This window comes from Canis aureus, chromosome 10 (genome assembly GCF_053574225.1).
Source record: "Canis aureus isolate CA01 chromosome 10, VMU_Caureus_v.1.0, whole genome shotgun sequence".
Taxonomy (NCBI): Eukaryota; Metazoa; Chordata; class Mammalia; order Carnivora; family Canidae; genus Canis; species Canis aureus.
Genome location: NC_135620.1, coordinates 45866034 through 45889261, shown reverse-complemented (window position 1 = coordinate 45889261; position 23228 = coordinate 45866034). Strand labels below are relative to the sequence as shown.

The 23228-nt window shown below is 35.4% G+C and overlaps 2 long non-coding RNA genes across 2 annotated transcripts in view; one reads left to right on the top strand and one right to left on the bottom strand.

The window, feature by feature from the left end:
• LOC144322307 (uncharacterized) overlaps positions 1–23228 on the top strand; it is a 551832-nt gene that overhangs the window by 370788 nt on the left and 157816 nt on the right. The window lies entirely within an intron of this gene.
• LOC144322306 (uncharacterized) lies at positions 1085–15452 on the bottom strand. Its single transcript, XR_013387909.1, has 4 exons — positions 15383–15452; positions 14472–14697; positions 4613–4701; positions 1085–3071 (listed from the first exon to the last, which is right to left on the bottom strand). It is a non-coding gene; the product is annotated as an uncharacterized LOC144322306 (long non-coding RNA).

Genomic DNA, 23228 nt, shown 5'->3' with positions numbered 1-23228 from the left:
CTCTGTTCTAGATACCCTCAGGGAAACTTCAGAACATATAAATGCCAACTGGACACAGAACTATAATAATATTATAGGGTTATTTTCCATGATCCTAAGTCACACACGGTAACATGGAATATGAGATTATTTTAACAATAACAATAAGCATTTTATATCCCTATGACACTGTGTATTTTGCCAAGCTCATGATCAGTGCCATGTATGGAAAACAGACCAAGTAATGACTTCTGTGATCTCTGGTGAAAATAAAGATTCAGGGAAGGTAAGTGAGTGGCCTGACATTCTCTATATACTTACTGGCAAAACAAATTATGAGCAATAGGAAAAATACTCAGAATTTGGAATCAGAAAAACTCTATTTCTATATTAATGATCTTCATAATCTTGAGAATGTTTCTAAAGTTACATGTCCTGAATTTCTTCATTAGTCAGGTGATAAACTCTGCTAATAGCAGAGTTAGTATAATGTAGTGGTTGACTTACAGACATTAGAACAAAACAGCTAGATTTTTTCTCTTGCCCCTTCCATTTATTATCATGTGAGCTTGAGTAAGTTACATAGGCTTTGAACCTCATTTTTCTCAGCTGCAAAGTACAGAGATGAAAATCATACCTACTGCCTTAGTTTTGTTGTTAAGAATTAATGTCAGTATGTATAGATCCTTACCATAGTGCCCGGGACATAGCATAAAATAAATGAGTAGCTATTGTCAGATTTAATATTACCTGATAAGATCGTTGTCCAGAGTAAATATGGTCATGTACATGAAACACCCCCTGTATGCCTAGTGCTCTTTCACTAAATGAGATATAATTAGGCTTCTGGGGTACTTGGAAATATTAGCAGTTATTCTGTCATGAGAGGGGGTTCATTTGGGTTTCACTATTTCTGAGTAAGAGATAACCTTTCAGATCAGCTTGGATTTTTGTCTTCTGGCCTTACTAGATCAGAGAAACAGAAGGAAAAGAGTACTTCACTAGGCATCATGAAATCAGTGTTCAAAAACCAATTGTGTCACTTTTTTCACTGTGACGGGAGAGGAAGTGAAATTATCCCTCTGCATTGGTAGGGGTCCCCAAGACAATACACTCTCACTGGCTCTTGATCTTCTCTGTTTTCCACAAGCAAGTACCAATTTGTAATTTATTTCAATAAATACATTTATTGAATTTCACCAGATTGTTAGAATAATTGAAGTGTATAGAACTTAACTTTAAGCAGGATAAGATAATTTTGTAATAGTGGAATACTCTGAATTTAGATGCTAATACAGAGGTTGAAAAATGCATTTGTGGTTGGATTTAAGGGCTAGAGTTCGACAGGATTCCTGTTTATTTGTGTATGTATGGCCTGGCGCAGGGCTGCCTGAATCCACTGAAGGCGAGCCAAGAGGATTGCCATTCGGAGTGTCTGGAGAGATGGTTCTGTGACCTTCAGAGGAGCCCTGGGGGAGAGGACATGGACTGCAGCTCCCGCTGCTCGGGCTGTGCCCCTGGCACCTCAGGCGGGAGGCGGTGAGCGGGGCCCGGGAGAGTGGACATCCCACTGGGCAGTGACTGAGCCTGAGGCTGCTCTCTAGCCGCGAGCACCAGGCGGCCCGGGGACCCCGAGTGCTCTACCTCCTCGCCTCTCCTCCGTCTACTGTAGCTTCTCGGGCAGGTCTCCCCCACGGCCAACTCGCCTGTGTGTGTTCGACGAAAAGTTTCTTGACGCGTTGCTGTGGGCAGGTAGCGGGAGAATGGGGGGATTCGTGCTGAAGGCCGAGGCGGAGTTACCAGCGCTCGGGGCGGGGGCATCGGGACACACGCGGGGAGGTGGACCAGCGCCGCAGCCAAGCTTCCTTCTCGTTAGAGCACCAGGGCCGCCGCCCGCAGTCGGGCCAGTCCCAGCTGTGGCCCCGGTGAATTCCCACACCTCGGTTTGCTCAGATATAAAGAGCAACGGCAGTGGAATAAAATGAGAGGCTGCCTTTAGAGAGGTCAATTTTATTGACTTAAAGAAAGATTCTGATGAGAAAGAGATACCAGGCCAGTGGAACCTACTAAGGCGGATTTGGGTTTTGTGGTGTCAGAAGATTGTACTGAAAAAAAAAAAAAAAAAAAAAAAAAAGAAAGATTATACTGGGAGAGGTATCCTCTTCCTTAAGAAAAAAGTTCAAAACCTCAAATACAAGTACAAAAATTGTATTCTAATGAGAGAATATTTACAAAATTACAAATTGAGAAGCTCAAATACTAAATGATCATGAAATCCAGAAAACAATAAACACGTTGTTATTGTTTTCATGTTTTATTGTTTTCTTTTTTTTTTTTTTTTAATTTTTATTTACTTATGATAGTCACAGAGAGAGAGAGAGAGAGGCAGAGACACAGGCAGAGGGAGAAGCAGGCTCCATGCACCGGGAGCCCGATGTGGGATTCGATCCCAGGTCTCCAGGATCGCGCCCTGGGCCAAAGGCAGGCACCAAACTGCTGCGCCACCCAGGGATCCCTATTGTTTTCTACTTTTTTTCCCTATGATTTTTTTTTTTTTTGCCACCTTCTCTTTGTCTCCTAACAATGATTTCATTATATCACTTTCTATAGAGAAAATAGAGATGATTCAGTCATTCCCTAACATGATTGACCACATTCTAATTATTAATTATTGATAGTGCAAGTACATAAAACATGGGGCATTACACACAACCTGTAGGCTGGTTTTAGTGATGCTCTAAGTTTGTGTCCTACAAACACAGGAATCCTGATAAATTCTACTTTGATTCCCATAAAAAATTATGCTGCTTTCATAATTACATATTATTCTGCCTTGGCAATTTCTGACAAGTGAGAACTTTCATTTTGATGAGACACCAAAAGTAAATAAATCCTTCACTTAGAATTTTAGATATGTATTCACTGGAAAATCTTCTCATGGAATAGTTTTTTATCTGTATGTTCAAACTGTGTTTCTCCTCCACTAGCCTCATAGGTCCAGTGCTGAGGGTCGCAGACTCTTTTCTAATAGGATCTCTAGTCCCGATACATCTTCTCACATTGGGCCCTCAGAGAATTCCTGGAGGTCATTCCTATATAAAGACAGTAACCAATCATGTAACTGAATGTAAAAGTGACTGCAAACTATGTCAGTCTTTCCTATTTCATAAGAAACAGTGTATCCAACTCAACTTCCTTTTATCTGGGTCCGCAAGACATCCTCAACCACTCCAGTGACGTGGAGGGAATAGAAAGAGAAGTCAGAGTTGAAAGAGAGAGTAATTAAGCCAAAAGATGTTACTTCTATAAATTTTTCAAATACATAATTCAATTTAAACACATTCCTACATCCCTCCCAGGCATATCCTCCTCTGGGCACTTAGAATAATTGCTTTTTAATGTAAGATTTTTATTGAAGATAACTTTCCTCCCCCACCCCCAATTACAAGTACATGTATTGATGAATTTTCATGTGTACACACTCCTATTATTAGTACTCAGGTAAAAACCAGAACATAACCAGGCACCCCAAAAGACTGCTTGTGCCTCTTCCCATCAATATCCCTGATAAGGTTAACCACTCTTCTAACTTCTAATATCACAGATAAAGTTTTCCAGCTTTTGAACTTTATATAAATAGGTCTATGCAATATGCACTCATGTGTCTGATTTCTTTAGCTCCATATCATCTTTTTTTGAGATTCACTTTTATCCATGCATGCTGTAGTTTCTTCATTTTATTTGCTGTGTAACTTTTCGTTGTGTGCATATGCTACAATTTATATACCCATTCTGTGATTGCTCGACATTTTGGCAGATTCCAGTTGAGTCTATGACTAATAGTGCTGCTCTGCATATTATTTTCTATGTCTCTGGGTGTAGAATAAAATCCGATCGTTACGTGTGTACCGTGATAACTGCTGGCCTACAAAGTATTGTTGTTCCACTTTAGAAGATACTGCAAGATATTTTCCCAAACTGCTCAACTAATTTGCATGTCTTGGCTGAATCTTGGTAATGCCTTTTTCATTCTAGTCATTCTGGAGTGTTTATTTATAGGAATACCAAAATACGGTCATTGGCATTTCCATCCTGACCGTTTCCATCCTTTAACACTTTAAGACATTCTCTTCTGTAAAGTGTTTGTATGTTTTCATTTTCTCAGTCCTTGAACACTTTGTAAGGAACTTACAATGGACACACTGTTATTTTTCTTAAGACAGGGGAGGATTGCTTTTTTTTTTTTTTTTTTTTTTTTAATTATGGTCTTTTCATTCCACCCACATTTCTTAATGAGTTTATTTGGTCAGATCTGAAAGAAAATTTCAGTGTGACATGTGCTATTATGTTTGCATATTTGACAAAATTCTAAAACTAAAATAAGTTCCAGATTTCATTATGATTTTTTCTTCATGTTCTCTAGGAGAGTTCTAATAGTTGCCCAGAATATTAGAATGTTTTCTGGCATCATGCTAAAAAAAACAAATTTCTCCAAAATGCTAATATTCCCCAGGTTTACCACTTTTATCATGTTTCTTCTTTCTTCTGAATCTTTTTCTACACTGCTCAAAAATACTGTAGCAATTAAGTCACTAAGCATAATCAAAAGTGAAAGAAGATATTTTAAACATACTTCTCTCAGGGTAGAATAATTCAAACAGCCTCTCTTCGAAAGCAGAGCATGAGCAGAATATGAAGATACACTGTTTACAGTTCTGGTCTCTGAAAAATTACAAAAGGCAAAAATTGTCAAGATAAATGATAAGGCATCAACAATATTGTTATTTTATTTTCACTAATTTAAAATTCACACACATTCGTCATATCCAAGGATCTCAAAGATAATTTTCAGCTAGATCTAATGGGCCCATGCTGAGAGTATTAATCAAATAAAAGCCAAGATTTGGGGAATCATCACTTTTATGCAGGAAGTGCCATTGTTGGTTTCTCTCTTCATACTATAAAGCAGAAATTAAACACACACACACACACACATGCATGCACAAAGACTATAAAAGATGTAAAGGTATCCATGATTGCAATTAATCTTTGTCTTATTCTGAGCAATGGAACAAAAACACCTTCTAAAACTAAATGTTAAAATTTAGATTCTATATTCCTTTTTTTTAAGCTTGTTTGTGAGAAGGTCAAAAGCAAAAGGCTTTTGTGAACTGTACAGGTTGGATTGTCCTAGGCTTTGAAAATGTGGTTTAAATAGAGAATGAATCATTATGGATGAGCATATTGGTTTTGCAAGTATTTGACTGTTTTGGTACTTCATGCCTGAATGTTTTCCAACTTTCTGTACCATAGATGCTTCCCACACATTGAAATGTCTTGCAGTTGTATTCAGAGTAAAGGAAACCAGGCAAGGAAGTCTATCTTCCAAAGAGAGTTCTCTATATATAACATTCAGTTGGCTGTCAAAACAGAAAAAGACTGCCTGACAAATGTCTAAATATCACAGTGTTTATGTAGGCTCATTGTCTAAGGTTTGTGTTTTACATTTACATTTAAACATGTTTATTATATTTATTGCTCATATAAAGATATTCTCATTTTAGTTTTAAATGATGTGTATACTTTTTTGGAGTTATGAAAAGTCACATTTTATGCGGTAAAGATGAATTAGCTGTCTTTAGTGAAACGGAGTTTTATGTATTCAGGAGGCAGAAAAATAGATGACAATAAGAGTTTTTATATTATTTGACTCATAGCTTTTAGTAAGACTTGATAGAAACATACAAGTATGGCAAAATAGTGTTTGTCTTTTCCAGATTATTATCACAAATAGAACTGTTAAAGGTCTGTCTTCCACCGCTCCAAATAAAATTAAGTATTGTACTTTTTAAGCCTATAAACTTTTGCTTCGAGTAGAATTGGGGCTTAAAAGATAGGCTAGAATCTTCTAAAGGCTTCAGGTGCATTCAAATTCTGCACATATTCAAACTCTGAGGAAAACGTATGAGATAAGCGAAGTTAGGTTGTGGAGTACTATTATCTCTCTTTCCGTGCTCTTTCCATTTCTTTTCTGGGGCCCTTTACTTCTTGGATGCCCAGGGATCTATTCCCATGTTAGTCCCTTTCTTCCTTGAAGGAAAACTTTATGATTGATCAGTTATTTCAGATGAAGAAACTAATGGTTCTTCCCCCCACCCCCATCTTCAAGACTTCTTGTGCTATTTTTCTTTTAAGATTTTATTTATTTATTCATGAGAGACACAGTGAGAGGCAGAGACATAGACAGGAGAAGCAGGCTCCCTGCAGGGAGCCTCAGGCGGGACTTGATCCCAGAAACCCCGGACCACGACCTGAGCCCAAGGCAGACACTCAACCACTGAGCCACCCAGTCACCCCTCCTTGTGCTGTTTGTATTTAAACAAAAAATTCTGGGAGATTGTCCTGCTTAACCCAAAGAAATACAATTTTGGGCAGCCCGGGTGGCTCAGCGGTTTAGTGCTGCCTTCAGCCCAGGGCCTGATCCTGGAGACTTGGGATCGAGTCCCACATCAGGCTCCTTGCATGGGGCCTGCTTCTTCCTCTGCCTGTGTCTCTGCCTCTCTCTCTCTCTCACGCTCTCTCTCTCTCTCTGTGTCTTTCATGAATAAATAAATAAAATATTTAAAAAAAACAACAAAGAAATACAATTTCGATGTCTTATTCTTCCTTTTCTTCCTTTCTCCCTCCCTCCCTTCCTTGCACCACAGCATATTGCACTCTTGTGTGGGCTAGGAGTCTAGACTGTAGGTTGAAGGATCTTAGTGAAAGCTAACTTGAAAGCATTAAACACAAGGAAGGCTTGATTTGGCGATGATGGTTGAGGCTCTGAACAAGACAGTAATGCAAGAGGGAGAGGCTTCGAGCTTGTGTGAAGTTCCTAAGAAGACTTCAAACACTGGAATCAAAGAATGAACAGTGTAGATAAAGTTCTCTTGTCCCTATACTAGTAGCATCCAGAAAGAATCCATTGTTATGTTGTCCTAAACAAATGCTTTAGAGATGGACAGAATTAAAACATGCCCATGATTCTCAGTCCAGACATATATAGTGTGAATGGCTTCTCTTTCTAGTGTTTAAAGATCCTGACTATATTTAGTTATTTTAGAAATGGCACCTATTCTGGGCCTAGAGGAACATTGAGGAGATTCTGAAAAGTTGTCTTGATTCTTCTGTATAGGTCATGTCTGCCGGGGATGGTCAGGGACCTAATCAAAGACCCTTGAAAATCTCAGGTACCTTTCAATTTAAAAGAAGTATTTATTTTTTAATATAAAGGTTTTCCTGGTGCAACTTGCTTTTGTTTTTTGTTCATTCATTTATACATTGAAGTAATATTTACTTCACATCCTAAATGATGAGATGAGATGTTGAATAGACAAGGTCCCATTCTCATAGAAGGATCTCGACAATGAGCAAATAAATAATTTATACCACTCAGTTCTAACTTTTAAAGAAAAATCCTTGGTATTTCAAGAGATCTGTTTATTGAAAACTGAGAACCTAATCTCTATGAAAGAGCATATCCAAAATCGTATATTCACAAATATTCAATATTTTATGATTGGCAATACCAGGCATGTAAAAAATTAGAGTTCAGTAAATGCATGTTGTTTTAAAAAGGATCAAAGGAAATCATCTTTAGATTACTTATCCTTTCTTTAATGCAATCAGATATAATACTTAGGAATTTATATCTGTATGTAGATAGCTGAGTTAATAATTCAAGATTAAAGGAGACAATTTGAGGGTTTTTTTAATTCATGTTTTTGTAAAGACTACCAAATATCTGGAGATTTTATCTTTTGTTATTACATCTAAAAATAAAAGACCATTATAAAATCTGATATAATAAGGTATATATCAAAGTCTCTTCAAAGGAATTCCAAGTCATTTGTGAATCAAATCAGGATTTTTCATAAGTATGGTGGCAACTTGTGGCAATATTGAATTTTAATGCAGTATACTTTTATATATTATCAGAAAGATAGAATTCTTCAAGAAAGCTACTCTAAATATCAGTATGTGACATGATTATATGATTAGGCATTAGACCTTGCTATCTTTGAACTGTTTTAAAAAGTCTGCTATATAGGGATACCTGGGTGGCTCAGTGGTTGAACATTTGCCTTTGGCTCAGGTTGTGATCCCAGGGTCCTGGGATTGAGTCCCACATCGGGTTCCCTGCAGGGAGCCTGCTTCTCCCTCTGCCTGTGTCTCTGCCTCTCTCTCTGTGTCTCTCATGTATAAAGAAATAAAATCTTAAAAAAAAAAAGTCTGCTATATATAATACCTCTATAATACCTTCAGGATTAAGCTCAGACTTCATTTTTGACCACAGTAATATGAACAGTGTAAGTTTTTAAGAAACACATTTAATACTAGACTTATCAGTCCTCAAATGGAAATGTTAAAATTCCCTAATAACTTTAGGAGTTTCTCAGGTTTTTTTTTTTCTATTTTTTTTTTCTATTTTTTTCCTGTGTACTTTGTAAAGCCTTGTTGGCAGGTATAAACAGAATCAGGATTGTTATGGTAATTAGTAAGATTTTTATTTTATCATTAAGTAACAACCTTCTTAAAATCAATAAAGATCTTTTTCCTTTAATTATATTTTGTATGATAATAATGATACCATAGGGTTCTTTGGTTAAGTATTTTACTGAAGTATGTGTATGTGTGTGCATGTGTGTATATGGATGTGTGTGTTAATCCCTTTGCTTTCAACCTTTCTGTGTCAACATTTAGCATTATGTGATGACTATGACTATGTTCTAAAAATAAGCTGGATTATCTTTTCTAACCCATTTCAGAATCTTTGTCTAACAGGGAGAGTAACCTATTTCTTTATATTGTGATAACTGATAGATGCTGACCAAAATCTACTCCTCTCTTTTAAAATGTTTTCTATTTAGTGTTCATTATAGTTGATTTTCTTTCTTCATTTGATCTTTTTAAAGGAATTGACTTGAGTGTACTTTTTATTTTTCTTCCTTTACAGCTGTGGAATTTATAAGGATAGAATATATGGATTCTGCTTTATATTTTTATCATATATGTTAGTTAACAGAGTCTAAAACTACTTTATGTCTCTAAATTCCTCCTGAATAATAAAAATCACTTTAAATTTCTATTTACCATTATCTTTCCTACTGATATTTTCTAGTGTTTCAATTTGTTTTGTTATTGTTGTCATTGTTGTTGTTAATGTTAGCAGAAGTCGAGGTCCCTATCAATGTTTATTTGGCCTGACATGTTACCAGAATGTCCAAACTTTATTTCAAATAACTTAATCATTTATGATCAAGTATTATTGCTCCTGTTGTGTTCTGAATGTATTATTTGAGCCATGTCCCAGCTAAGTGAAGGTGAGGTTATTTACTGAGTACACACTATGATCACTGGGTGGTGAAGGAATGCACAGATGGACAAGGTATGGATCATACACTTCAGAAGGCTTTAACAAAGTATACATTGGCCTTGTTCATCCTGGATAAATTGACATAGTATTCCTACCTGCTATATTATAATATCTGTCATGGTGCCCTGCTTATATGATCTTGCTTAGCTGGTATTTTTGATTGAGTGGAAAGTAAGTGTAGGGAGTGATGACAGAGTCATAACTTAACAGTCTAATTCTTCCTCAGGAGAGAAATATTCTTATATACTCTTGGAGACAGATGGAGATGATATACTATACCCTCAAGCCCTCAACATTTCAGCCAAGTTTTCATCTTTCAAGGAAGAATTCCAGGGTAAGCCTAACAGCCTGAATGGTCTCCCAGCAGGTGACTGGAGAAAGTGCTCATCACATAGACTCTAATGATTTTCCTGCAAAGGCACCTCCCCAGCATCACTGCCAGATGGAGAGTTTACTAGTGCCTCCTCTCTGGTTTGAGCCAGGCCATGCTTCCTCCGAGAGCTATACGGCTTAGGCTAGTTGGTTAATTAACAAGCACTTAATCAATACCTACTGTGTGTGGAGCATTCTGTGTGATTCTGTTGTCTACGTATGCAAAATCTATTCACACATCAAAGCCCAGCTTCAGTCTCTACTCCTCTGCAGATTCTAATCCATCTTGATATTCTCTATGGAAATGATCATTTGAACCATTTTAGTATTTTATTATATGATTCTTTATTGAATCTTATTGATATCTTATCTTATTGATATCTAAGTGTAAGCCTTAACTTCCCAGTGTAACTGTAAGCATAAAAGCTTTAATTTTCTATGGTTATTTATTATAGTTGAAGATTACTGGATGATTAATTTATTTCTCAACTATTTCTCAAAATGTGTTCCAGAGAATCCTTTTTTATTTTATCAATTGAATATTTTTTGTTTCTATTTAAGTGATAGTTAACATCTAGTGTAATATTAATTTGAGGTAAACAATTTAGTGATTCAACACTTAGATAACAACACCCAGTGCTCATCACAAGTGCCCTCCTTAATCCCTAACACCTATTAACCTATCCTCCATCTACCTCCCCTCTGGTAACTACCAGATTGTTATCTATATAGTTAAGAGTTGGTTTCTTGGTTTGCCTCTCTCATTTTTCCCCTCTGATCATTTGTTTTGTTTTGTAAATTCCATATATGAGTTAAATAACATGGTAGTTCTCTTTCTTTGACTTATTACACTTGGAATAATACTCTCTAGCTCTATCCACATTGTTGCAAATGGCAAGATTTCATTCTTTTTTATGGCTGAGTGATATTCCATTTATATGTGTGTGTGTGTGTGTGTGTGTGTGTGTGTGTACAGTACATTTTCTTTATCCATTCATCAGTCAATAGACATTTGGGCTCTTTCCATAACCCTTAAGAGATTCTTGGAAAAAAAGGTAGTGTAGGTGGTTGATATGATAGAACACATTTGTGAAATGCTGCACAATATTTCCTTCCTCTTGAAAATACATAATACAATTTGAAGACATACTAAGACTTTGGTAAATCATGTGTTAAATATTAACTTGGTATTTCCTAAACTTAATTGATTCTTGTTTAATGCAATCAGATATGATCTTCAAGAATCATATCTAAATTTAGGTATCTGAATTAGGAATTTGGTGCTAGAAGTAACAATTTTAATTGGTTTGGCTTTGTTTTTACAATGGCAGTCAAATACCTGGATATTTTAATTTTTTATATGAGTATATTTTCAAATGAGAGCTCTCCACTTCTTCCTTACTGAACACCATTTAACATCCCTTAAGATCAGTATTCTATAGGATAATTTCGGGGAAGTACATTTCTGCATGATAGTCATAGCATCATTTTGGCTTATGGCTGTAGTGATAGGAACTTCCTGGAAGACATACAGCAAGTCTGTGTAGGTAAGGACTTAAGTTTTCTCAGTTAGCCCTCAAGCTATGTGACTGCTATAAGAAACACAGCCATAACATCTATCACCCGGCAGGATTCATTCAGTTGGTCAGATCATCTCTGTCATAGTCTTTTTCCTTAAAAGAAAGGGACTATCATTTGGTCAAAACTGTCTAAATAACAGCTCCCATGCTAGAATCTTTCGATAAATGCAGACATATATAAGAGCTTCCTTGTCATCAAACTGAAACTCCAAGCAAGTACACAACATTATTGGTTCCACTGGATACATTCTGTGGAATACTGTACCCAAAAGTCAGAAGGGAGAAAATCACTTCAATGGAAGTGGTGTTTCTGTGTTAAAGCTTTCAGATAAATGACTCCAGAGTTTAGGAAAACATTCAGTAATTGATGATCTGTCTTACTTCTGATGGGGTTAATTACTGATTTTTGCCAAGCTTTTCTACAGTAAAATTTCTACTTTTCCTTTTGAAATGAATAAATATTTTGTGGGGATATATTTTGAGACTATGCAAATATTTTGTTTATCATCATACTTTTTCCCTCTAATTTTAGCATTCATTGATGACTCTTGTCTGCAAATACTAACTACAAAAAATGTTTACCAAATGGCAAGTTTTCATTCTTCTATGTTTATTATTTATTATTCCTTCTACCGTAAGGAAGAGGTGTCCCTCTTATCCCATTTATTTATTAATGCATTTAGTTCTTTATATCAATGTAGACTCATGGATACTTATTTTATTTGTTGGGCTAACATCCACTGCTTATCATTGTTTAGTGTATTCCCCAAATGTTCCCAGCTTTGGCAGTTGGGAGCCTTCTTAAATTGGCTCTGTGATCCTTATCTATTTTGTTTTAACACTTCCTTACTTTCCAGCACTCAGAGTTGTTCCAGACCCATCTTGTACTTCCTCAGTAACTTCCCAGACCTAGAGTCAACCATTTTTTCCCAGTGTTTTTCATTCTTTTGAGAATTATAGAAACCAAGATCTAGGCATATAGTGTTCTTAACACCACTGGACTGTCATTGCTCTTATGCTTTCTGAGTGGTTACAGCTAAAAACTATTTATATGAACAGTAACTCATATATCCATACATCTACATCTCCTTATCTATTCACATTATTTATAACAAAATCCATGAGTTCCAATTGATATTTCCAATTCTAGTCCAATAGCATGAGTTCATTCTAGCTTTCCCACTTCCTTTTCTTATAGCTCTTTTCTTTGGTCACAAGAAACTTGAGTCTCATTACCCACAATCTATTTCTATAAAATATATTTACATACAATAGCTTCAGAATTGCTAATCCATACCCCAGTGAAAATCAAATTTACTAACTGGAGTATGATATTTGTGTATAGTTCTTTTCTTCTTTAGCCTTAGAGTATCTTTCAAAATATTTATTTACGTATTTATATTTTAAATATTTTATTTATTTGAGAGAGAGAGAAAGTGTGTCCAGGGGAAAGGGCAGAGAAGAAGAGAGAGAATCTCAAGCAGACTCTGTGTTCAGTGCAGAGCCCCATCTGAGGCTTGTTCTCAAGACCCTGAGATCATGACCTGAGCCAACACCAAGAGTTGGTTGCTTAACTGATTGAGCCACCAAGCACTCCTCAAAATATTCGTTAATGAAGTTACTTAGTCTATTTTCCTCTGCCCCTTCAATGAAGCCATGTTATTCATTTGTAATAGGCTTAGGTCCATTTATTTTTATATTCCATTTTCAGTCCTTCCCTCATACGTGAAGATATACTCAGAGAAATTTATCTGAGAAACTCCCTTCCTCTTAGAACTTCCCCATTCTTAACACTCTGTTTTGCCACCCCTGAAAGTAACCCATCTTACTTATTTCTGAATTTTATTACCTGAATTGTGTTTTGCACAAATGAGCAGATTTATTGATATTTTCTTATTTGCTTTTCTTTATTTAATTAAAAGCTGCATACTAGGGATCCCTGGGTGGCTCAATGGTTTGGTGCCTGCCTTTGGCCCTGGGCGTGATCCTGGTGACCCAGGATAGAGTCCCACGTCAGACTCCCTGCATGGAGCCTGCTTCTCCCGCTGCCTGTGTCTCTGCCTCTCTCTCTCTCCTTCTCTCTGTGTGTGTGTGTCTCATGAATAAATAAATAAAATCTTTTAAAAATAAAAAAAATTAAAAAGCTGCATACTGTATTCTTTTGCACTTGAAAAATATATATCCTGAAAATTACTCCACATAAGTTTATAGAGGTCTACCTCACTCACTTTTGCAGATATATTTGGACTATCCAACATTCTTAAGAGTTTGTACATACAAACTGGTGAGGATGACTAATTTTATCCATTGATTGTGATGACTACTTACATTCGAATCAAAATAAAATACCACATGAACTCCTGCCTGAATTTTTATCTCCTCGTTGGCTTTATGATCAGGAAAAAATACCTGTCTCCACACATACACTCTGGCTGGTGGCTTATGACTGCCTTCCTTCCTGTTACTTCTTGTTTGAGGTGGCTTTTGCTTCATCTTGTGATCTCATATTTGAATCTGAGTCATTAGTTTCTGGTTCTCCTATTCTCTGCCTTGCCCGAGGCACCTTTCATTGATATTGATTTGACCTTGGCACCATCATGACTCCTGGCTTGTGTCAGGTTCACTGTCAACTCCCCTGGCCATGGTGGTCTTGCTTTTACAACTAGACCTAGTCTAGCTGTATCTAATCCAGCTGATTCTACTCCAGATTTTTTTTTTTTTTTTGTCTCAGACTTCTCTACAGCACTCACTCACTCTTAACAAAACACCTGGGATATTGTCCAATTTGCAGAATAAGACTCAGCTTGAAATTTTAGCACATTTTTAAAAAGAGGTTTACTTCTTGTGATTGTATCTTTGCAATGATTTTACTCTATTCATTTAGAACACTGTTAAAGGAGCTCCCTGATGAAATTTATCCATTATGGCAAATGTTTTCACTTCATGGAGACCTACTGAAATGGAACGTATTTTGAAAATAAATGACACACAGACTAGTTTTGAAAACTGTTCATAGCTAGATTCAGCAAATGTTGATAGCTTGGAAATTCCTGGTATTTTAAAGGAGAGAGGGGAAGAAATACAGTTTTGTGCTAGAAAGTTCTTAGCCTCCCACATCTTACCTCATTTTTACAGATGCAGTGATTAAGACCTTGATATAATTGTTCCAGGAAGTCTAACTCATCTGAAAAAGCATACTTTCCAATTATCCAAATAACCATGAACACAGAAATGAAAATGCAGGAATGACAACTCTGTGTTTAACTCTCTTCTTCCTGAAATGTTATGAGATCTTCTTCATTTCCTCTTTCTCTGGATACACATAACAGTTTAACATCAGAATTTGAGCTATATGAAAAGCAAGGGAAAACTATTAGAAGAAATAAGGAGAAGACACGTGCAGTGAATATTTGTGATAAAACAAATCATTTCATTATCCACATGCAGTTTGAGCCTTTTACTACTTTCTCATCTTTGGCAGAAATCAATTTGACTCTCTTTCACATCAATAGAATATCTCCTAGATGAACCCCTGAGGTGGGTACATAAAGGGTATCTGATTTTTTCATTAATGCAGAGCTATTAAAGCCATAAATAGGGCTTAACAGCGTTCAACATTCATTGCAGAAGGGCTTCTCTAGCAAAGTAGTACACAGAAAAAGGGATGATTTTCCATTAATTCTGGCATTTAAAGGTGAGAGGTGATCTGAAAACTGTACCATGGAAATGTAGGTTCTAAAGAGGAAAATGGCACAATGGTGGTCCGGACTGAAGAATTCACTTTTTTTTTTTTTTTTTTTCAAATCAGGTTTAATTTTGGTTGTACTATAAATGTGTACACCCATATTTGCTGCTCTAAAAATGCACTGTGTATGTTTATTTGTCACAGCTGTCTGATGAGTCACTGCACAATATGTTTGGGATAGGTGAAAATAATTTGAGCATCTAATGGAATAGCAACTAAAATAAATATAATATTTTAAAATAAACTTTAGGGGTTAAACATCCTGAAACATTTTAACATTAGCTTTACCTAGTTGATGAACAAGGTGTTCATGATCATCTGTCTTTTTTCTCTGGCTTCTTGTTTGAAATCTTCATCTGAAATAGATTAGTTGTTGACTTGTTCTATCAAATAGTTTCTGAGACACTCTACATTTTTTCTAAATGTTCCTTTTGTTAAGACAAAGACTATGGAAGAAGCGATTTTAGTGTGAAAAATGTATGTCCAGGTGAACATAGTATGGTCACTGCTATAACCTAGACATTATATTGGATGCTGGAAATAGAATAGTAAAAAATCATGGTCCTTGCCTTCATAGAACTTATAGCCTATTCTTATTGTCCAAGTAAATAAATATGTATATAAAATATTCATTTTAACAGGTTGTTAAAAGAGCTGTGAGCAGTAGCAGTAGGATGCTAAGAAGACAATTAGTAGAAGAAGGGGTCAGTTTCTGCAATAGATAGACATAAAAAATGCCTCTGGTGCAAACATATCACTAGGACCTGAAGTTTGAAGAGGTAACCACATGAAAGCTAGCAGAAGAATATTCCACATAGAGAAAAGATCTTATCGTGTTTAAAAATCAGAAAGAATACCAGTGTAGCCTGAGTACAGTACAGGGAAGTATAAGCAGAAAACAAACAAAAAAAAAAAAAAAAAAGAGAGAGAGAGAGAGAGAGAGAGAAAATTGGAGTTCTCAGTGAATAAAATGTATGTCAAAAGTAGGTAGCATCTGGAAGGATGGGGATTTACAGTCAAAGATTGGAAGAACAGAGTTTTAAGTTTTCAGATGTATTACAGCTCTGGATGACTGCAAAGTATGAGGTGTGACCTAGGGGACACAAAGCTGAAGTGGTGAGGTTGTGGAAGTTATCAAAAGAGAAGAGATCAAGGAATGTTAAGAGAAGGCTGTTAAAGGGACTGTCCTCAGGGTATCTGAGACCAGGTTAGATTTATTATAGAAAGCAAGACTGTGAGACAGGGGCTCTTTAGGAAATATATTTTTTTTTCTAACATATGGGATGTATACATTTTGTTATTATACCAAATTCAAATCTCTTTGCTTAGTACATCTTTACTAATTTCTAAATGGGCAAAACAAACAGCTGATTCAAACATTGCAGATTTTTTAGTTTTCTTCACATACATATAGGATAGTGGGCAATTTGTTGCACTTTAACTGAAACTGTCATTTTTACATTCAGCAACAAAGTCTGCATTGTAGCAAGAACAAATAATTCAGTCATTAAAATAATCAGAGGTGATGATTCCCAAACTTGCCTCAGTATTAGAATCACCTAGGATGTTTATTAAAATGCAAACTCCTGGGGCTCATTCCAGATTTAATGACTCAAAATTTTCTGGAACAATGTTTGGAAATTTTCATCTTTAATAAATGCCCTAAATAATTCTTAAATTGGGCAACTGGGAATTGCTGTTGTTAGGAGAAACATGACATGCTATGGATGAGAAAATATGAATGCCAGGCCCATTTCTCTACTAATCAGCTTTTGATCCATTACTGTATCTTCTTTGAGTGTCAGTTTCCTCTTCTACAAAGTAATTATTTTATTCCCATATAAAATCTTCCTACCATTAACACTTCTGTATATGGTCTGTGTAGGATTTTTTTCCATATATATCAAAATAATAATTAACATCCTATAACTTCAAGCAACATTGAAACAAAAATTCTCAGAAAATTACAAATGATTTGCCACAGATTCCTTGAAATTGAGAAGATATCATTTTTCTCATATTCCTACCTTCTTACTTCAAATGCTGGCTACTTTACCATACCTTTGTGAAAATAATGTAAGAGATTTTCAAGCCCTCTTCTTTTGAATCTCCTTAAAAGTTTCCATTCCAAATAATCTAAAGAAAAAAAAAACTTAGTTGAAATTAACATTCTTACACTCAAAATATATTTATTAAAATAACTATTCTTATATCAAAGGAGACCACAACAAGAAACAGAAGTACATAATTTTTAGTGATAAGGTTTTCTATTAAACATGTTTTATGTTTTAGATTTCAAAGCCATGTTTGCCACTAGTAATATAGTATGACTCATTAGATGTCTATTACAGTGTTTTTAAAGCCAAGTCACAACATATTAGTGGATTGTAACAGAAAATCTTTCTTCTGAACACTAACACACAGGAAAATATCAAGACATCATATATAGTAGATTAAGTGTTACTTTTTGAAACATTCGTTTCAATTGTATACTCTTATCTGTATATATATTTTTGTATCTATTCTGAGATTTTATATAAAATGAATTTCTCATTATGATCATATTGTTCTATATAATGTGTTACTTCTATATTTAAATAACATTAATTAGATTGGGGGTATTCAATAAGACCTGTGAATATTGCGCAAGAAAACATAAGAAAGAGAATATAGCTCAGTCTCTAATGAAATATAAGCACCAACTCAGTAAATTCTGTACACTTCCATTTATAAGTACATTCCACCCAGTTCAGTTCTGCCTTCAGATATCCAGGTAGGATGACCAATGACGCCTGGAACCAAAATCTAATGAAGCAACTACAACAGTCTTAACCTTGTTTGGAATCCTATTCAGCACTATGTTTACTAACTACATAAGAGGTAGATTTGAAATGTCAGTGTACACTATTTGCTGTAAACATCCTGAGGTCAGAGATTATGAATTCTGTTTAGGACAAAGTTAATTTATTTTAATTGGTATAGGAAAAAAATGAAAAAAAAAAGGGAAAAAAATGGATTTCAATTGGATTTACTAATTTTCTTTCAATAAACACTAATTTATTTTTTAACAGGTTGATTAGAGGAATATATTTAGATGAAAAAAAGACTTGGCTTCTTTGCCATGTCTTTTCCTTGAACCTGACACATACAGCCATATGTCATATTCAGAACACAGGACAAAATAGCAAGTTGATGGGCCTTAGGTGACAACATGGAATTTGAAGTTCTAAGAGCTAGATGTTCATTGAAAAATTGAACTGCAACTTGCCAAGGTCAGAGAGTGACATTTTCATAAATTAATGCTATCAGAGGCTGCTGGAATTTTCACAATTGTCTTATTTGAAACCAGCAGAAGTTCCAATAGAGGTCATACTGATTATGCTGGGAGCAAATCTGAAGACTTCCAATGCATGTAAGAATTTTCTTTGAATACAGAATAATAAAGCTTAGATAGATTATTTTAATATAAAGATCAGATTTTTTTTTTTTTTGCTAAAAAGAAACATACCTATGTTTGTATGTTTAATGCCTCTTCAGTTACTCTAAAATATGTTTCTCTTTTTGTGTACTTAAGCTTACTTTTTTTTTGTAGTTTTCACTTATAAATAACAAAAATCTTAAACTGGAAGTTTCAGTTTGATAGAAATAAATTTGAAGGGAAACTGTGCAATGGAATAAGAAATGGTAACACAGAGGTTAAAGGAAAGAGAAAGGGAACTAATTTCTACTTACTCTGAATATGTATTAATTTCTGAAAAGTTCATGCATAGGTGAACCCCGAACATAGGAATTGATTGAGAATTATTAAATATTTATTTGGCTTTTATCACTTGCCATTAGGCCATACATAAAGAATATTCTGAAACCATAATAAGGATTAACACTCTAAATATTCTATTAAACATATCATTATGAAAAAAAAAGGGGGGGAAATGAGGACAACTCCTATGAGACATGAACTAAGAGGCATATGTGGGAAATGAGAATAGGGAATTTAAGTGTGGCTGTAATTTCTCTAATCATGTCTTTATCTACCAGAACTCACATCATCTCACTTAACTCACTTCCCACCCCTTAAGCCTCTGCAAGATGGATTTGAAAAGAAATAGTCAATCCCAGTTCATCATCACCCTTTGGAGTTAAAGATTCTCTGGCAAGAAGGGTCTAAGCCAGGAGTCTCCAGCCTTTTTAAGCAGCAAAACTATTGTCCATTTCCTAAAATATAAAGCAGTATCTGGAACAAGAAGTTAGAGTTCTGTTTACTGAAAGTGTAAGATTCCACATGAGCAGGGACCATGAGAATGCCTTCTGACCTGGCAGAGCAAATACTGCCTGCGGGTAGCTCCCAGCCCTACCCCATCCCTGGTCAGGGAGCCTCCCACTGGTGGCCACATGGCCCTCAGCCCTGCCAGAGTCCATGGACAGGCCTTTTACCTTCTGGGGCAGTAGCACTCCACATACATTAAAATAGAAAAAAAAAAAAAATACAGACTGAAATGATAACCACTGAGCTGTCACAAAATGAATTAAATTTAAAAATAAGCAAACAAACAAACAATACATTCCCTGGGAATGGAACATGAAGCACATTGATGCTTGCATATACTCCCCAGTTATCCCTGTTAGCATGTATTATGTCTGCCCTGATCTTCATTCTATGGACTTCAATTACTTTATTTTTCTGAATATGAATAGTATTTTCCCTTAAGTAGTATTCTCATGGATAGCTCTGTTTTGACGCCCCTTTGTCTCATCCCTAGACAGATGCCTCTTGCTTGTGAGGTGGCTGAAAAAAAAATTTTTTTTTCAAGTCAGAGCTGTTAAAGCAGACAGTGTTCCTTCTCTTGGACTCTCCCCTGAAACCTCTAAATCTCTAAGCAACAATAGGCTCAGCTGACAGTCCTGATCTGAGACATTTAAGAGGATTTTAGAAAAGATTTGGCTTTTGTTTGTTGTTTGTTGATATCTGGAATAAGGGGAGAGCATTATTTCTAGCCTTTCAAACAAAAGGTTTCAGAGCTTGCTTTGAGAGAGGACTGGCGATTGGGATGCTCCTATCTCATCCCACTCATTGGATCATCGCTAATGTCACACTGCAGAGCTTGCCAAACTGTGGTATATCTCTCAGTAGCAAGTAAATAAAGGGAAGCAAATGACCAATAATTTATCCTGTACTTGTTATAAGTAACTCAAATTACCTTGAACAAACAAATGTGTTTCTATTATTACCACATGCCACGAAAAGATAAAGGTATATGGAAATAATTATTTTAAGTTGCATAGGAAAATGCATATATCAATGCCTTTGTATTTCATATATATGTGTGTGTGTGTGTATTTGTACATAAAAACATTTTACTCTTCGCCAAATAGCAGAAGATCTAAAATGTCTTGATCACATGTCTATGTGAGTCTTGAGATAGTTCATGAGATTATGGATCTGGGAAAATATATTCAATGATGTATCCAAAGTTAGTTGGAATTCCCAGCATAAACAAAGAGGTATTATTATTACTTTCACCTAGCTACAGCTGATATACCTAGTAACAACATTCAAGCACATAATTTAGGAGTATATAAAAGTGCTGCCCTTGAAAGGTGAGGATCAGCCACTACTCTTTGCTTTTTCAATTGCTTGTGGAAAGAAATTGAAATTAGATCCCCCACCTATTAGTGGAGGTAGCTTAGAGCATTGTGTTGAGAAAGTTTGCAAGACTGAGTCCAAATCCAGTCTTAGCAGGAAAGAATAGGATAAATGATTGGTGATATTTACATAGATACAGGAGTAGGAGGGAGTAATAGCCCTTGGGCCCCGTATTTGCCACCCTAACTGTCACGTTATTGCCAACCCACCGCTTACCCATTTAATCATTCAGCTATCTATCCATCTCTTAAAATAGCTTATTGAACTTCAACTATATGATCTTCTGGGCTATATCCTAGGAAATCAGAATCTATGCACCAGCCAAAATGTACTCAAGAAAAATTACAACCTAATATCTTATAATATCCACCTCAATTTTCTTTCTCTCCCATGTGGCCTCCAGTTCAGATGTATACATTTTAGATATCCTCTTCTATTCCCTTATTCTCTTTGAAGAAATAATTCTTCTACCACTTCTTACTCTTTGCTTCTACACAATCTCATACAAATACTATTTTCTCTCAGTGTAAATAATCACTGGTGAACTCTTTGATATGGTGTCCCTGTGACTGTAAAGTGGTGACTGACTGGGTTCTTGCATCTTCCCAGTGCTTTCAGGGACACTTAGGTAATTAACTCCACCCACTACATTTGCCATATTTTTTGCCTATTTCTAAGACTGCAATTTTCTGTGTGTGTTTTTGTTTTTAAAATATGTTCTATCTACTTCCTCATCAACAGCCTGTTGGCCAAAGTTCCCTTTTGCCTTCTATCTCAATTTTCATTATGAGAAGAATTCAATAATACAGGATATTATTAGAAATATATACAAGATGGGGGTGGCTGGCTGGTTCAGTCAGTGGAGCATGCGACTCTTGATTTTGGGGTCATAGTTCAAGCTCCAAAAAGAGGGTAGAGATTACTTTTTAAAAAATCATTAAACACACACACATACAGACATGTAAGGTAGTTTTGTTGTTTGCTTTTTTTTTTTTTTTTTTTTTTCATTTTTTGTCTTAAGACAGCAGTTGCTTTTGGACTAGAAAAACACTGTAGAATCAGTTCCCTAAACTCAAATGTTTTTAAAAGTGCTTAGTATTTTTTTAAAGATTTTATTTATTTTTATTTATTTATTATTATTTATTTATTATTTTTATTTATTATTTTATTTATTTATTTATTTTAGAGAATATGAGCATTGGGGAGGACAAAGGGGGAGGAAAAGAATCTTAGGCAGACTCCTTGCAGACTGCAGAGCCTCACACAGTGCTTGATCTGTGGATCTGGAGATCAATGACCTGAACCAAAAATCAAGAACTGGTCAATCAACTGACTGAGCCACCCAGGCATCCCAAGTCTTGTTTTATTCTAAACTAAATTCTACTGATTGATGGATTATTATCTCTTCTCAGTAAATCTCTCTAAATTTGAATATTTCCTGCAGATATGATTCAGTTAAGCCATGGTTTATCAGCATTTGAATTCCAAAGTCCTTTTATTTTCCTTGTATTTGGAAAAATTAAGCTTAGCAAAAATTAATTTAGTAATAGCTTCATTTTTAATAATCAAGGATTTTTGTAAATTAGCAATTGAAAAAAGTGCTATCAGTCATCCCTGGATTCATTCATTATTCAACAAATATTTATTGAGCACCTATATTATCTTAGATTGTATAAAGGGATAAGTAAATTACATGTGGTCTCTGTTTCTTTGTATCTTATGGATTAGTGGAATAAACACAATGCAGTGTTAAAATAGAATTTACGTATTAATGGGAAATTACAAAATAAAATATAACTAATTTTCAACATTTGAAAGTAAATGAATAGAGTGAAGGAATATAGATAGATAGATAAGCATGTAGATAGCAAAGATGGTTGTCATCTAGGAAAACTTTGTAGAAAGTATATTTAAGTTGTGATCTAAAGGATTTTTTTTAAGGCAAGCCACAAAAAGTGGAAAGAATATGTTCCAATTAATGAAAATGAATGTTCAAAATCTCCAAAGCAAGAAATAATCTGACAAGCTCTAAGAATTAAAGGAACCCAGCATGGTTAGAGTATAGTAGACAAGCAGGCACGCAACAAAATTTGATGTCTTAAGAAGTAAGCAGGAGCACAGATTATTCAGGAATTTGTAGACCATGATGAGGATTTTGGATTTTATACAAAGTATAATGGGAAACCATTGTGAGGAGGTGGGGGGTGTTTAAGCAAAGGGGCAGCTTTGTTCATATTTATGTTTGTAAACAGTTACACTGGCAGCTCCATGCAACATTGATTTGAGAGGATAAATATTGATACCAACAAGCAGTTGATGCATAGGCTGCATAATAGATGATAGTAATTTGAATTAATCTGATGTCAGAGGAGATGCTGAGAAAAAATCAAGATATTTTTAGAGAAAAAAGTGAACAACTTGAGATGGATCTAGCACCAGGGGTGGAATGGTAGGGAAGAAGGAAGAATCAAAGAAGACAGCTGTCTCAAA